General features: G+C 47.8%; 1 pseudogene; it reads right to left on the bottom strand.

Annotated features, from left to right (window-relative positions):
• Positions 1–10,128, bottom strand: part of LOC115080190 — a 34,778-nt pseudogene extending 24,650 nt beyond the window's left edge.
• Between the last annotated feature and the right edge of the window lie 8,113 nt (positions 10,129–18,241).

The raw sequence follows: 18,241 nt of genomic DNA, 5'->3' as shown, positions 1-18,241 counted from the left end.
TTAACTTTTGAGGGTTAAAAATGTGCCCATTGACTAATGGTTTTATTTATTTCAACTGGTTTATTCCTCAGCTGTTTTGTGTCTACGCGATTTATTGCTGTATTACTATTGTTATTTTTACTGAGTTATACCAACTGTTGTACTGCATGTTCTGGTAGCAGGAATGGGAGGGGGATAAAGGGAATGTCTCGGTTGAGACGGAGCTGTCAGAGATCATTGTTGGCATGTTTGTTTTATTATGTCCAAATAAAAATTAAATTACAAAAAAAAAAAAAAAAAATGTGCCCATTGTGCACCTGGCATTGGGAGGTAATAGCTAATAGTCTCCTCACCATGGCATTTACATGTGATGAGGGCTCTTAGCTACGCCCTAGTTTGGATACGCTGATCCCCTTATTGCATTAGGGGTAGTGGACACACGTCCCACTGTGGGTTAACCTGTGTGCTAGCCTGAGCGCACAGTACAGCAACGGCCTGTGAGTGATGCTACACAAAACCCTGTAAAAAAAAACAAACCACAAACAGCAACAACCCTGTATGAAAAGGCAGCACTGCAAATATTCTACCACAGGGTCTCAGCACTGCCATCAAGCCACAGCAGAATAAACTAAACATAAATGCAGCCATGCAAACTACCAACCAACAAAAGAACCAGGGCCAGCCAAGTAACTCAGCAAGAGAAGAAGAGATATCAGCAGAACATGGCGACCGCAGGGCTTCCTCTGCTTATAGCCACAGAAAGAGAGGCCAATATTCATGCAAGGATTCCACACCGGCCTTCCTTCAAGCAAAAATAATGGGCCCCAGCAGTGATCAGAACAGAAGATTGCCCTACTGGGGCACAGCGAGGCTCATAAGAACCTGCCATGCTGGGTCAGACCAAGGGTCCATCAAGCCCAGCATCCTGTTTCCAACAGAGGCCAAACCAGGCCACAAGAACCTGGCAATTACCCAGGCTACTGATGCTGGTAATAAGCAATGGCTATTCCCTAAGTCAACTTGATTAATAATACTTTCTGGACTTCTCCAGGAACTTGTCCAAATCTTTTTTTAAACCCAGCTGTACTAACTGCACTAACCACATCCACTGGCAACAAATTCCAGAGCTTAATTGTGCGTTGAGTAAAAAAGAACTTTCTCCGATTAGTTTTAAATGTGCCACATGCTAACTTCATGGAGTGCCCCCTAGTCTTTCTATTATCCGAAAGAGTAAATAACCGATTCACATTTACCCGTTCTAGACCTCTCATGATTTTAAACACCTCTATCATATCCCCTCTCAGCTGTTTCCAACAGTGGCCAAGCCAGGTCAGAAGTAGGAGCGCAAAAGGTGGACACCTTCCCTGCTGCTGTCCAGCACAGCCTCCTCTACAGGTATTCACACTTTTTACTCCGCACTGTGGAAAAAGCAAGCGCAAAGAAAAAAAATAATTTGGAAACAAGTGTGGCTCTAAGTTATTTTAAGGGACAAGGCAAACTCTCCAGAGAGCGCACGGAAGAATGCAGAAAAAAAAAAAAAAAAGGTCATTTATCCAAAAATGATTCCGAAGCCGCAGTCGTAGCAAAACAAGAGACCGAATGCACCCAAGGTTCAGGCTAAACCATCAAGCAGAACTACCTGTGGGTGCGAGCCACCCATCCACAAACACTGGCCCACTGCAATCTACACGGCTCCCCGGTCCACATATTTCACCCCCATAGCTTTCAGCGGTATCATTTGCTTAATGCCACATTTACCCCCAGATTCTTCCCGGCCCACATATTTCACCCCCATAGCTTTCAGCGGTATCATTTGCTTAATGCCACATTTACCCCCAGATTCTTCCCGGTCCACATATTTCACCCCCATAGCTTTCAGCGGTATCATTTGCTTAATGCCACATTTACCCCCAGATTCTTCCCGGCCCACATATTTCACCCCCATAGCTTTCAGTGGTATCATTTGCTTAATGCCACATTTACCCCCCAGATTCTTCCCGGCCCACATATTTCACCCCCATAGCTTTCAGTGGTATCATTTGCTTAATGCTACATTTACCCCCCAGATTCTTCCCGGTCCACATATTTCACCCCCATAGCTTTCAGCGGTATCATTTGCTTAATGCCACATTTACCCCCAGATTCTTCCCGGCCCACATATTTCACCCCCATAGCTTTCAGTGGTATCATTTGCTTAATGCCACATTTACCCCCAGATTCTTCCCGGCCCACATATTTCACCCCCATAGCTTTCAGCGGTATCATTTGCTTAATGCTACATTTACCCCCCAGATTCTTCCCGGTCCACATATTTCACCCCCATAGCTTTCAGCGGTATCATTTGCTTAATGCCACATTTACCCCCAGATTCTTCCCGGCCCACATATTTCACCCCCATAGCTTTCAGTGGTATCATTTGCTTAATGCTACATTTACCCCCCAGATTCTTCCCGGTCCACATATTTCACCCCCATAGCTTTCAGCGGTATCATTTGCTTAATGCCACATTTACCCCCAGAGACTTCCCGGCCCGTCATCCTCTCAAAAATCAAAACGACCACCATGAGTGGCTCAGGAGAAGGAGATGTGTGATGGAGGGACCTTGGGGACCTAAATCCCAACTGTGCATTTAATGCAGGGGGTTCCTAACCTTTTTTGGGGTCATGGACCCCTTTGAGAATCTCTCGAACATTATAGACCCCCACTTCCTGGAAAAATGCACATAAAACGTTTGCGTGGGGGAGGAGAGATTTGAGCTGGGTTCACAGCCCCCCCCCCCACTGAAGCCCACCCATAGACCCCTGGTTAAGAACTGGGGGTTGGGATGGGGGGGGGGGGGGAGAGAGGGTCTGTAAGACTTTTTCGCATATATATTTTACTGCCTTTAATGAAAGAGAAACCTGTTTGAGAGTCTAAAGCCATATTTGTATTTGACCAAGGAGATGAGAAACACTAGATATTCACTGCACAGTCTTCTTTCTGCGGAAAGCAGAGTTGCTTACTTGTAACAGGTGTTCTCCAAGGCCAGCAGGAGGCCAGGCCTCACGCACAGGTGACACCATTTGATGGAGCCTGGCCTGGAAAACGTATGTCAAAGTTTCTGTGCCTCACTGAGCATGCTCGAGAATGCTTTCATCAGTTGGGTCAAGCTACACTGAGGCACCATGATACAGCAGGAGGTCTCACAGGACGCTTCAAATAAAGCAGACCCTTCATGAAGCGTGCAAATCAAGGCTGTACAGAAATGGGCTTACTTTTTACATGGTGATGATATGCCCCAATCGCACTAAGATGGACCCTTACTGAGTTGGTCTTAAAGACCAGCCTCAAGCAGTTTTTGTGTTGAGCAGGAAAAGAGAGTCTAGGATCTTCTGCTCACACCACACAGAAAATTTCCTCCACTTAGTCCGTAGGAGTTCCTGGTGGAAGGCTTTCAAGAAGCCAAGAGGACTTGAGAGACATCCTCGGAAAGATCAAAGGGTTGCAGAATCAGCCTCTCAACATCCAAGCTGTGAGCATCAGGACTCTGAGGTTGGGATGCCACAACCTGAGAGTTGGGGAAGTCCCCAATCTGATTGTTTCCGGATAGAGGGGAAACCAAATCTGTCTTGGCCAACAGGGAGCTATGAGAATCATAGTCCTATTGTCCTTTTTGAGCTTTAGAAAGTCTTCCTTATCAGTAGAACTGGAGGATGCGTATACAGCAGACCCTGGCTCCAATGAAGAGCAAAGGCATTTGAGGCTAGCTTGCTGCATACCCTGTATATGGAACAGTGGAGAGGGACCTTCCTATTCCAGGAAGACATGAATAGGTCCACCTCCAGGCTCCCACAGAGGTAGAAGATCCGATTCACTACCCCCTGGTCCAGGGATCATTCATGGAGTCTGAAGGACCAACTCAGACTGTTCACCACCTCATTTTCCAGTCCAGCCAGGTAAGTGGCCCTGAGCACTATTCCCCGAGAAAGAGCCCAGGGCCCTCAACTGGACCACCTCCTGATACAGGAGGTAAGATCCTATACCTCCCTGCTTGTTGATGGAAAACATTGCCACTTGATTGTCGGTCTGGACCTGTACAACTTTGTTGGACAGCCGATCTCTGAAAGCCCATAGCATGTACTGGATGGCCTGGAGCTCCTGGAAGTTTATCTGGTACTGACATTCCTGGGCGGACCAAGTGCCCTGAGTGTGAAGCCTATCCACATGAGCTCCCCAACCTAGGGGGGATGCATCCATGGTTAGGGCAATTTGTAAGGGAATTCCTTTGAGCAGATTGCAATTGATCTGCCACCAGGATAAGGAATCTTGGCGCGACTCAGATGCAATCCCCGAGGTCCTGAATAGCCTGAAGCCACCGGGACCTGTGGCCATTGGACTCCTTGCATGAATAGTCATGCCATGGGAGTGACATGAACTGTGGCAGCCAGGTGGCCCAACAACCTCAATATGTGCCAAGCTATCGTCTGCCATCTCTCTTGGATCTCTGCCGCAATGGCCATCAAAATGACAGCCCATTGCTCTGGGAGGAAGGCCTTGGCCTGAGTTGTGTCTAACAGAGCTCCAATAAATTCCAATTGAGGTGATCGGCTGAGATGAGATTTTGGGTAGTTGATGACGAACCCTTGTGACTCCAACACCTGGTTGGTTCTGTGTACAGGACTCCTCAGTTCCCATCCGAGATGCATTCTTGACCAGCCAAGCATCCAAATAGGGAAAAATGTCTGTGAAGGTGCACCGTCACCACGGCTAGACATTTGGTAAAAACACATGGGGCTGATGCGAGCCCAAACGGCAGAACATAATATTGAAGGTGCAGGTTTTCCCATCACAAATCTGAGATACTTTAGATGTCTGGGGAAGATCTCAATATGGGTGTAGGTGTCCTTTAGATCGAGAGAACTTATGCAGGCCCATTTTTTAAGAAAAGGGATCAAGGTGCTCAGGGAAATCATCTTGAACTTTTCTTTTTTTAGAAATGAGTTCAAGGCCCTCAGCTCTAGGATGAGACGGAGTCCTCCGGTTTTCCTTGGAATCAGAAGAACCTGGAGTAAAATCCCATCTGTCTTTGCCTTGCTGGAATAGGCTCGACTGCTCTGGCCACTAAGAGGGAGGTGAGTGCCAAAAAAAGTACCTCCTGATGATCTATGAGCCCCCAAGATGGGCTCAGGGGGGGATCGAGGAACACTCAGAAGATTCAATCTGTAACCTATGCAGACAATGCTGAGGACCCACTGGTATGAAGTTACACTGGACGACCGGTTTGCATAATGTCATAGCCTGCCCCTGACCAGCAGGTCCTCCGCCTTGGGTACTGGGATCTTGGCTATGCTCGCCACGATCCAGTCTAAACCCCGTCCCAGGAGTTCGCTGGGCCGCTGACTGGGGCTGAGGCATCCTCTGCTGCATCCTTTACCGGATCTCCCGTGCAAGGCATGCCAGCGAGTCGTTCCTGCACTTCTGGATGGAGATCCAAGGCCGGAAGCCAGATGAGTCTGCTGGCTCCAATTCCTATGGCGGAGATGCCGCTTGAAAAAAACACTGTTATGTGGAATGGAGCCCGTGTTTTCAGCCCCTTCGTCCCCAGTGACTGGAGGGTGTCTTGCTGCTTCTGAGGAAGCTGCACGGCCAGCCCTTTCCACTGCTTCAGATGTCGCGCATATACTGGCAGATGTGCGGGTGAGGAGCATAGCTCCCCGAAAATCTATACTCCCAAGAGTGTCCATGGCTCTAGGTTCCCTCCCAGGGAGCACTGAGGAGGGGGTCCTATAATGCTTAACCTTCTTGAGAGCGGATTTGACCACCACCGACTGAACTGGGGAGCCGACGCTTTTGAACCTGCGAGCCTTTTGGACGAGGTACACCGCGTCTACCTTCCAGTTAATGGGAGCTACTGTAAGGGGGTATTCCCGCATACTCAACAATTCCTTAAGGATTTCATGAACTGGGACAGCCATGATATCCTTAGGAGGCTATACGTACTGGAGAATATCAAGCAACTTGTGCCTGGTATTTTCCACCTTGCATTCCTGCACAGCGTCCTCTATGGGGATCACAGTGTCAGATCTATGACCCCAGGAAACACTGTGATAATAAAGATACTGACACTCACCTTGTATTCCTGCACAGCCTCCTCTATGGGGATCAGGGAGTGAGATCTGTGACCCCTGGACACACTGTGATAATAAAGATACTGACACTCACCTTGTATTCCTGCACAGCCTCCTGTATGGGGATCAGGGAGTGAGATCTGTGACCCCTGGACACACTGTGATAATAAAGATACTGACACTCACCTTGTATTCCTGCACAGCCTCCTCTATGGGGATCACACTGTGAGATCTGTGACCTGGGACACACTGTGATAATAAAGATACTGACACTCACCTTGTATTCCTGCACAGCCTCCTCTATGGGGATCAGGGAGTGAGATCTGTGACCCCGGGACACACTGTGATAATAAAGTTACTGACACTCACCTTGTATTCCTGCTCAGCCTCCTCTATGGGGATCACACTGTGAGATCTGTGACCCTGGGACACACTGTGATAATAAAGATACTGACACTCATCTTGTATTCCTGCACAGCCTCCTCTATGGGGATCAGGGAGTGAGATCTGTGACTCCGGGACACACTGTGATAATAAAGATACTGACACTCATCTTGTATTCCTGCACAGCCTCCTCTATGGGGATCAGGGAGTGAGATCTGTGACCCCTGGACACACTGTGATAATAAAGATACTGACACTCACCTTGTATTCCTGCACTGCCTCCTCTATGGGGGTCACGGTGTGAGATCTGTGACCCCGGGACACACTGTGATAATAAAGATACTGACACTCACCTTGTATTACTGCACAGCCTCCTCTATGGGGATCAGGGTGTGAGATCTGTGATCTGGGACACACTGTGATAATAAAGATACTGACACACACCTTGTATTCCTGCACAGCCTCCTCTATGGGGATCACACTGTGAGATCTGTGACCCCGGGTCACACTGTGATAATAAAGATACTGACACTCACCTTGTATTCCTGCACAGCCTCCTCTATGGGGATCAGGGTGTGAGATCTGTGACCTGGGACACCCTGTGATAATAAAGATACTGACACTCACCTTGTATTCCTGCACAGCCTCCTCTATGGGGATCAGGGTGTGAGATCTGTGACCTGGGACACCCTGTGATAATAAAGATACTGACACACACCTTGTATTCCTGCACAGCCTCCTCTATGGGGATCAGGGTGTGAGATCTGTGACCCCGGGTCACACTGTGATAATAAAGATACTGACACTCACCTTGTATTCCTGCACAGCCTCCTCTATGGGGATCAGGGTGTGAGATCTGTGACCTGGGACACCCTGTGATAATAAAGATACTGACACACACCTTGTATTGCTTTACATTGCCTGTGATAAGAAGGAGGACACTCACCTTGTAGAGTTGCACAGCCGCCTCTATGGGGATCACACTGTGCGATCTGTGACCCCGGGACACACTGTGATAATAAAGATACTGACACTCACCTTGTATTCCTGCACAGCCTCCTCTATGGGGATCAGGGTGTGAGATCTGTGACCTGGGACACACTGTGATAATAAAGATACTGACACACACCTTGTATTGCTTTACATTGCCTGTGATAAGAAGGAGGACACTCACCTTGTAGAGTTGCACAGCCGCCTCTATGGGGATCACACTGTGCGATCTGTGACCCCGGGACACACTGTGATAATAAAGATACTGACACTCACCTTGTATTCCTGCACAGCCTCCTCTATGGGGGTCACGGTGTGAGATCTGTGACCCCGGGACACACTGTGATAATAAAGATACTGACACTCACCTTGTATTACTGCACAGCCTCCTCTATGGGGATCAGGGTGTGAGATCTGTGACCCCTGGACACACTGTGATAATAAAGATACTGACACTCACCTTGTATTCCTGCACAGCCTCCTCTATGGGGGTCACGGTGTGAGATCTGTGACCCGGGACACACTGTGATAATAAAGATACTGACACTCACCTTGTATTCGTGCACAGCCTCCTCTATGGGGGTCACGGGTGTGAGATCTGTGACCCCGGGACACATTGTGATAATAAAGATACTGACACTCACCTTGTATTACTGCACAGCCTCCTCTATGGGGATCAGGGTGTGAGATCTGTGATCTGGGACACACTGTGATAATAAAGATACTGACACACACCTTGTATTCCTGCACAGCCTCCTCTATGGGGATCACACTGTGAGATCTGTGACCCCGGGGTCACACTGTGATAATAAAGATACTGACACTCACCTTGTATTCCTGCACAGCCTCCTCTATGGGGATCAGGGTGTGAGATCTGTGACCTGGGACACCCTGTGATAATAAAGATACTGACACTCACCTTGTATTCCTGCACAGCCTCCTCTATGGGGATCAGGGTGTGAGATCTGTGACCTGGGACACCCTGTGATAATAAAGATACTGACACACACCTTGTATTCCTGCACAGCCTCCTCTATGGGGATCACACTGTGAGATCTGTGACCCCGGGTCACACTGTGATAATAAAGATACTGACACTCACCTTGTATTCCTGCACAGCCTCCTCTATGGGGATCAGGGTGTGAGATCTGTGACCCCGGGTCACACTGTGATAATAAAGTTACTGACACTCACCTTGTATTCCTGCACAGCCTCCTCTATGGGGATCAGGGTGTGAGATCTGTGACCTGGGACACCCTGTGATAATAAAGATACTGACACACACCTTGTATTGCTTTACATTGCCTGTGATAAGAAGGAGGACACTCACCTTGTAGAGTTGCACAGCCGCCTCTATGGGGATCACACTGTGCGATCTGTGACCCCGGGGACACACTGTGATAATAAAGATACTGACACTCACCTTGTATTCCTGCACAGCCTCCTCTATGGGGATCAGGGTGTGAGATCTGTGACCTGGGACACACTGTGATAATAAAGTTACTGACACTCACCTTGTATTCCTGCACAGCCTCCTCTATGGGGATCAGGGTATGAGATCTGTGACCCCGGGACACACTGTGATAATAAAGATACTGACACTCACCTTGTATTCCTACAGAGCCTCCTCTATGGGGATCAGGGTGTGAGATCTGTGACCTGGGACACATTGTGATAATAAAGATACTGACACTCACCTTGTATTCCTGCACTGCCTCCTCTATGGGGGTCACGGTGTGAGATCTGTGACCTGGGACACATTGTGATAATAAAGATACTGACACTCACCTTGTATTCCTGCACAGCCTCCTCTATGGGGATCAGGGTGTGAGATCTGTGACCTGGGACACACTGTGATAATAAAGATACTGACACACACCTTGTATTCCTGCTCAGCCTCCTCTATGGGGATCACACTGTGAGATCTGTGACCCCGGGACACATTGTGATAATAAAGATACTGACACTCACCTTGTATTCCTACAGAGCCTCCTCTATGGGGGTCACAGTGTGAGATCTGTGACCTGGGACACATTGTGATAATAAAGATACTGACACTCACCTTGTATTGCTTTACATTGCCTGTGATAAGAAGGAGGACACGCACCTTGTAGAGTTGCACAGCCGCCTCTATGGGGATGACAGTGTGAGATCTGTGATTTTGCGACTCATTGCAAACACCATTAATTTTCTTCTCCTCTTTGCAAATCAGCTGGAATTTCTCTGCCTGCTCCTCATCCCGAGTTTCTTCTTTTGGGAGCTCTGGGTTGGGACAGAACTTTTTCATGATTTCCGTGACATTTGCCATCTGTCGGTTGGGTCTGATTTTCTTCTTCTGAGACATTTTCCTGCACAAGGGGCAGGGAAGTTTTGTGTCTCTCCCCCTCCCAGCCTCTGAGTGATGCAGGAGGCGGCAGAAGTTGTGGCCGCAGTCCGTGAGAACAGGGTCGGTAAAATAATCCAAGCAGAATGGAACAAGAAGCTTCCCTCCCGCAGCCTCTTAGCAGGGTTCGCAGCAAGCCATTTTTCTTTTGGCAGGAATCAAGGGAAATCTCTTTTTGCCGTTTCATTTGCTGCCTGCTAGTGAGTTGAAAAGAAGGGAGTGTCGGCACAGGCTCTTTGTCTGCAGACAGCGCCCTCTTCCGCCTCTCGGGCTGTCTGCCGCCTCCCAGCTCTCCTCGGTGACCTCTCCCCATTGGAGTTTCCTGGCGGTACCATGAAGGCCTGCATCAGGGGCACGGCTGGGCACTCTCCCACCCTCCCCTCCCTGGTTGTCATGCACAACCCACCCCGGACTCTACTACCTTCTCTCTCTCTCTCAGGGCCCTCAGACAGACACAACAGTTTGGTATTGCTGCATTTCAGGGAGATGGGGGAAGTGAATGAAACCACGTTCCCACCCAATACGTAGCCCTCCTCTAAGTCACGAGCCAGGCCACAGCCACCCACAGCAATGCAAGACCTGACTGTGCCTCACTGGCAAGGGCTGGATTTAAGGCACGTAGGAGGAGGCTTTTCTTAAGCAAATTCCGTGCCTTCAAATTTAGCACCTAGATCAGTTGCCTTATGTGTTTTTTCATTTGTATTCCACTTTTTGTCACTTCAAAGCAGATTATATACAGATATACCGAATCAAAGTGACCTTGCCGATACTGTAAAAATCGCGCGACGGAGAGAGGGCGCTCCGTGTTGAGCGCACCCGCTCTCCTGACACGTGCCCAGCCACCTCTCCTGGGTGTGCGATTCTGTATTTAAATGAGGGGTTGTGCTAATAAGGAGGCACTAGGGGCAATAGCGTGTCCCTAGTGCCTCCTTATTAGCGAAGAGGTGGCTGTCAGTGGGTCCGGACAACCGACGCTCAGTTTTACCTGCATCGGTTCCAAACCCACTGATAGCCATGGGTTAGGAAAACAGACGCTGGTAAAATTGAGCGTCCGCTTTTCAAACTTAGCTGACCGGCGGGCAGATTGTTATTATTTACTTAAAATTTTTGGTTCCTCTGACTTAATATCGCTAGGATATTAAGTTGGAGGGGTGCATGGAAAAGCAGTATTTTCTGCTTTTCTCTACAATTTTCTGAGCGTAAAATGTGTGAATTTGTGTGATTTTATTTGCTTTTCATGTTTTACAATTATAAGATTGTAATAAAAATATTACTAAAAAAATAACTTATGTCCAGCTTTTTATGTTATTTATCTGAATGTGGTTGAATTTTGGTTAATTGTATTTATTACAACCGATATGATGGCTCGTCCCCAAATACTGGTATAGAAATTTTGATAAATAAATAAAATAGCCTCATCAACAGGCAATTTGCATGTGATGCGCGCTATTCGTTTTCTGGGGAGGTTGGCTGCGCATTTTTGACATGCGTAAACCCCTTACTGTACAAGGGGTAATAGAACGTGTGTTGAAAACACGGCCAATGGCATGCTAAGCGGTGTGCTCAGGCCTGAAAGAGCAGTAGTGGGATTTGAATCCTGGTTTCACTGGTTTGTAGCCTGCTGCTCTAACCTCTAGGCTATGCCTAAACTGGGGCCTGCCCGCTGGCACTTAGCCGTAGCCTATGGAAATGCAAGGCCTGTGCATCTGTCATCTGGTAGCCAGCCCTTGGCATGTCCGAGGCCCTCTCTATGGCATCAACCCTTGTAGGGCCCCTAGATGGCTAGTTGAGCCTATGAATGAATCACTTGGTGAGTTGCCCCTCTGCCAAAGCCAAGGCTGGAAATGGAGGGACCCCACCCTTCTCAAACAGGCTGTGATAGCCCTCTCCCTCGCTCCAATTTCCCCTACACCCATAGTCCCAAACGCTGGCTCCTGTTTTCCTCTGGGTTTGCCTTTTAAAGCAGCTCCTGGCCGGTGGCTGGCCCCACCACTCCCTTTGCAGGGCTGCCTGATCCCTTCGGGGGAGGAGGCAGGAAGGCTGCTCAGGCTGAGGGCCAGGATACCCAGCCCCTCCTCTCCTGTTGAAACAAAGGAACAGGAAAGCGGGGAGGAAGCCTGGAGGGAACAGCATTGCTCCGCTCCCTTCTCTCCAGCCCTGCTGCCTGCACAGAACAAAGGCATTACAGGGTTTGCAGCCAGGAGCCAGGGTTTATTTACTGCAGTAAACCCCCTCCCAATTCAACAAGACCTAAAACTCAAACAATACAACAGATCTTTAAAATGACAGGTGGCTTGAACTATCAGCTAATACTCTGAGGAGGGCCATAGGGGGAACATCCCACAGCAACTAAAGAAACCCCATTCTGGGAGCAAGGAAAAGCAGGGAAGATCAAAACTGAAAAAAACCCCCCAAAACAATGGGAATTCACTTCTGGCCTGTTTGAGTTACCTGCCGGGTCAAAGGCGCTTCCCTGGTACCCAAGTGTTCAGACAGCACCTTCCAGGGTGGTCAGAGCCTGGCAAGTTTAAAAGCCTGTGCTAATTCTGCTCCTGCCTCACCCCCTCCCCTCCCTAGGCCAGTCCTGGAGCAGACAACAGGCCAGGGGCAGTAAACAGAACAGCGGTTTGAGATCCTGGCTAATCGTGCCCCTGAGGAGACGGCACAAGCTGGTAGCTTTAGCTGGCACTTTGTATCCCTGCATTCCCACCCTCTTGGCCCTATAATGGAACTGATGGCTTCGCCCCCTGCATTTCGAACACTGTGGTTCCAGGGCACAGCTCTAGGGCAAAACATTATCAGTGGTGCTCCTCTTTCACCACTTCTCGTCCATTCTCTCTTCTCTCCCCGCTCCCCGCAGGGCTGACCTGAGGAGGCTGCGGGGGTCCAGTGCTAAATCAACCACAGCGGGCCCTGTAGAGGCTGAATTTATAGTGCTGGGGCTACCATGCTGGAGCAGGGGCCTTCAAAAAGGGTGGATTTCAAGATGGTCACCCGCATTTCCCAGCTCCACACAACCCTGCCTTCTTCCCTGCACATTTCCCCCCTTCTACCTCCCTCCATGCTATCCTCTCTCTACCTTCCTTCTCCCTCCAGCCACTCTCTTCCCCTCCCTCAGGCATTCTCTCTGGTTCGCCTCCCAGGCACTCTCTCCAGATGGAAGTGACAGATAATGGGAGCAGAGGATTAAAGTTGGAGATTAGAGAGTTGGAGGGAGGCAAGATGAAACTGGCTGATTCCATTGATTGTATGGCCCTAAAACCAGTGCTGCCCAACTACAATTACATTTGTATATACATATGGATTGTTATTTTAGCATTTCCTTTCCATAAATCTAAATAGCTGTTCAAAAAAGGACCTCCTGCGTCTGCTGGTGGGATCAGTAGTAAACCCTTTCGAGGGAACCTCAAGCCGGGAGAATGAAACTCTGACAAATAACCGGAAGCCAGTGGAGATGTTGCAGCCAAGGTTGGCCTCTCAGGACCAGTACCGGGCACTGGGAGAGCTTCATACCGAAGGGAGGGGAGCCCGGCCCTAAGGGGCATTACACGAGCATAGTGTACAAACCCTGCACCAGCGGACGGAAATCCTCTGTATCTAATCCATATCGCGAATGACGCAGTAACCGCAATTCCAAGAGAAAAGGGAGTGAGCGTGCGGTTCGAGAGAAGCTGGGTTGTCGGCTGAACCCTCAAATTTCGCCCCAACTTCTTTCATTGAAATCTGAGTCGCAGCTAGGGTAATAAACTGATTTTCCCCCCAAAAAGGGAGCCAGACTTGTCTGGCGGGAGCCATAAAGAACCTCGGCGCTAGAAGGCTTCAGAGTAAGTTGTTGGTAGGCACCCAAGAAACAACGAGGGTCAGGCAGTTTGTAACAGATGGCAAACTATCATTTACTAGAAAAAATAATTGCCCATCATCTGCATATATTTTACATTCAATGTTCACAATGAGCCAGCAAAAAGCAATGGGGGTCTTAAATATATAATCAATAAAGCTGCTTCTAGCACTGATCCTTGGGGGGGATTTGATCACCAGTTTCTAAAGGAAATCATGCAGACTACTGCTTGTTATAAACACCACCCACCAATACCTCGCTCCTCTCCTGATCCAGCATGAATGGACTGATTACAATATCAAAAAATATTACTTTCGCTCTCCCCTCCTGAAGCCCCATCTGCCTGCTAACCCTAGCTTTCTCTCTCCCCCACCCCCTGCCCTAAGGGTACACTCTGGCCAGAGTTTCTCACCACCTCAGGACACTAATTATTTAAACTGAAAACAAAGTGATCATTAAATGTACTTATAAGACACTAGTGTAATAAATATTCACTCCCATTGAATTATAGGCACTAAAATACAAACACAATTTTTAGGTTAATTGCTATCTTATTTGAATGGAATCCTCCTGTCCTCCCAAACTGCAAAGGTTTTTTGTTTTATAATTTTTTAACAACTTCCTTATCAGTTATCAAGTAACTAAAAATGTCAGTTTTCTCTAGTTGTAAAACTATGCAAAGAACTACCAAAATGGCCACCGCTGTCATGGAAACAGCCACACAATATGGAGGACTAGTCATGTGATTGGATCAGGTGGTCTGATGACAGAGTCAGTGAGCCACAACCCTCAACCAGCGCAATCAGTAAATTAAATACGAGGTGAAAGCTCCAGAGCTCCAAGCTACAGGTTGGCCACTAGATGTCCCTAAGTCCTTGCTTAGAGCCTTCCAGCCCTTTCCAACCCTGCTCCTATTTAGTAAAGCAATTTTAGCAATCTGTAGAGTCATTATGATTTAGATTCAGAGCAGTGAGAATGTTGGTTTTTTCTTCCCCCCCATTCCCTGATGAGGCCTTCTATTTATTTATTTATTTAACAGTTTTTTATACCGACCTTCATAGTAAATAACCATATCGGATCGGTTTACATTTAACATAGGGTATAACTGAAGGAACAATTCAGGTAAACAATAAATAACCATAGATAGGAATAAGTCAAAGTTACAATCAACGGGAGTCAAGAACTTGGAAGCTTAAAACAAGCTGGAAGGAAGATAAAGGCAAGTATTAATTATGAAAGATACGATAGAGAGAACGGTGGTAAAGCTTGAAAGTGCTTTAACCTGGAGGTACCAGAGTCCATAGTTCATGAAAATAAAATGCCAAGGCCGGATGAGAGTGGAAGCCATTAGTGATTGTCTGGATCTGGATAGCCTGATCATGAATTTTATTTTTTGAAGAGGTGCCTCTAGTGCACATCCTGCCAGAAGGTTGGTCCTTTATTTCCACATTCCCTTTGGGGCAAAAGGTCTCTCAAACCCACAGGCCTGAGGACCTGTGAGCCCAGTCTTCACCATTGTTAGGGTTTTGAGGTGTTAGAGTGTTGGAGTGGATACTTGGGTACTCGGAAATGGTCACGCCCATGGGGAGGAGCCCCCTGAGGAACGCGCAGTACTAGGCTAGACTCAATAGCCGGAAGCACAATGAATTCCGTATTTATTATACAGCTTGGTGGTACTGCCCAGGGGTGGCAGCAGTGAGGTAACCCAATAGGTAGCCAGGGGTCCTCAGGAGAGGAGTCCAATCCCACGTTCGTGTGGCAGCGCCGAGTGGAAGAGAGAGCCCGAGTGTAGACTCCCTGCACTGAAGCTGTAGATGACAAGCTGAGAAGTTTAAAGTTAACTCACTGAGTAGATAGCCGTATAGATGATATCCTGGCAGCAGAAGTAGTAGAGCTGTAGGCACCAAGGTAGGGAGAGCAGACCCTCGAGGAGTGAGTACCCGGTATCCCAGATAGGTACCTAAAAGAAAGCACATAGGGCCCCGAGGAGCGGGTACCCAGGTTAGAGTTGACCCCGAAGGGTAGAGAGCTTCCAGCGTCTGCTGGGATAGGCAGAGCAGCTTAGGACCAGTACGAGAATAGTCTGAGTCCTTGCTAACTCGATTTGTTAGCAAATGAAGGGAAGGCTAAATACCGGATGGCGTGACGGTCACTCAGAGGGGACGTCCCCGAGGTTCCTGCCATGACGTGGGTGGCGTGCGCGCACGCACCCTAGGAGGCCCTCAGGAAATCCATGGCGAACACTGTCGCCATTTGCCGTTCCAGGGACAGCAGAGAGAGTGGCATGAAGATGCGGCAGCAGCCATCTTCCCAAGGCTTGAGGAGAGAGAATGAAAGAAAGGTGAGGCACAGAGGTCAAAGCCGTCTGGAGACCGACGGACGCAACAACCATAGGTGAGGTAAGCACCAGTGACAGATCCTTCTGAGTTGAGATATTTGATGGCCAATATATACCTGACTTTTTCAAGAAGGGATGGCTTTGGAAACCTGGCTCCCTTGGAAGAAAGCTCCCCCTTGACACAAAGGACTAGGGCTAAACGACTTGTGAGCCCTAATTAACTCTCTGAGATGGGACACTAGGTGAGGAAATTGTGATCCCAATAGTTAGTGAAGTGCGGAATCTCGGGGTTGTTATGGATTCCACTTTGTCTTTGAAGTTGCATATTACTAAGGTGGTGAAGGGGGCCCATTTCAAATTACCCAAGGGAGAGTTATGGTATTGGGGATGAAATTCTTCTAATTATGAAAGAACAGGACCTGGATGGGATGGCATCTGGATGATCTTAAGGTGGCCAACAGGTGGATAAAGTGACAGAAAAAAAGCCAGAAAGCACCTCCTCTCAAATAGTTGCTGTGATGTCACACACGTAAACAATGTTGTCTGCCTCCATCTACTGGTAGGGGGAAATAACCCACTTGCTGGACTGGTGAAGCAGGACTAATGGAAAGGAAATTAACAGGTAAGAAAAATTCTACTTATTGCCAGAGGCGTGCTAAGGGGGAATGAGGAGGGCGGGCCGCCCCAACTGGCAACAAGGATGGGGTGTTGCCAGCGACTGTGCAACCAATCAACTCAAGCTCCTTCTGACTCTCACCATATGTGTATGTGTGTGAGAGACAGAGGGAGCATATTTTGTGTGTGTGTATCCCCAGTTCACAACAATCGCAGGGTGACAGGAATGGAGAGTGGGGGATTTTTAAAATCCTTATTAGCTTTAATTACTGGGTGTTATTTGAAGTCTGCTGTTTTGAAATATTATCAATGCTTAGGAAATGTTTACAAATTTGTACAGATTCCGGGAGGCAAGACGGCCACCATGGTGTAAGAGTGCGTGAGACGCCGGAGGGAAAGCTGCCAAAAAAATTCCTATTTCTGAAATACCGCTAAAATTTAAAATGCCGCATACTAAGCGCAAAGGTCGGCTGAGAAGTGAGAATGTAGGCTCACCATCTGAAGACCCTCGACAGCCACAAATCTCCGGCTTCTTTGCAGGTGTTCCACAGACGACTCCGGACTGCTTGGTCGCTGGGGGAATGGCATCAGAGCATGGGCCGTCCCCCTTGACCCTTGAAACAACGTTAAGCCCCAGATCACCTATCAAACCAATCAACCCCGGAAACATCGAGGTATCCAGGAGCGGCCATGGGTAATGTCCTGGAAGGGAATCACCAAAGATAGCCGGCAGGGAGCCGTGAATGCCAGTGGACAACAGTCGGGGGGGGGGAGAAACCCCAGGAGGAGGACTGGAGGGGCCTGCAATGGCTTCCTCACTGCTTATCCCGGAGTTTCCTGGTTTGCCATTTCTTTCACGTACTGGGGCTGAACGGGGAAACTGTGGAGGATGAAGGGGCAAAGAAGCTGAGAATGATTTCTGTTTCACCATTAACTATAAGACCTGAAGTAATTTCTCTGGAGGGGATATGGACAATGTTAAGCACAATAGAGAGTTAAATTAAAATTCTATCTGCAGCTACAATTGAAATTAAAGATCTAGCGGTGAAGAGAAATAACTTAATATCACACTACACTATTAAAATGGAAGATATGGACAAACGTTTGAAAAAAGTAGAAGAAAAACAAATTAAGATAATTGAATCAGAAAGGCTGTCTGTTAAAAGATTAGAGGCTGTGGAGAATGCTCTACGAGCGCATAATCTTCGGATTCTTAATTTTCCAGTTATAAGATTAAATTCCCTGTTGGATTTATTCAAGTTATACTTAAAACAAGTTTTGAAGATTCCTGAGGTAGCACTTCTGGTGGTCATAAAAGCGTTCTACTTAAAGCAAACTGCACAAGCCGAAGGTCAAGAATGTCCTTTGGACTTAACAAATATCTTAGAAATATCATCAGGAACTGAGATAAATTTGAGGAGACCCCTACTAGTGTCTTTTGCTTTTCTTTCAGAAAGGAACCATGTAATGCGTCTGTTTTTTAGAAACAGACAAAGTTTATTTTATAGTAAACCTGTATGGATATTTCCTGATGTTATTAAAACAACTCAGACATGTAAGAAAGAGTTTCTGAGAATGAGATCTGAAATTAAATGCTAAATTTGTCT

This window comes from Rhinatrema bivittatum, chromosome 19, assembly GCF_901001135.1.
Source record: "Rhinatrema bivittatum chromosome 19, aRhiBiv1.1, whole genome shotgun sequence".
NCBI classification, from domain to species: domain Eukaryota; kingdom Metazoa; phylum Chordata; class Amphibia; order Gymnophiona; family Rhinatrematidae; genus Rhinatrema; species Rhinatrema bivittatum.
The sequence above is the reverse complement of the archived record's forward strand: the minus strand, read 5'-3'. Positions and strand labels throughout refer to the sequence as shown.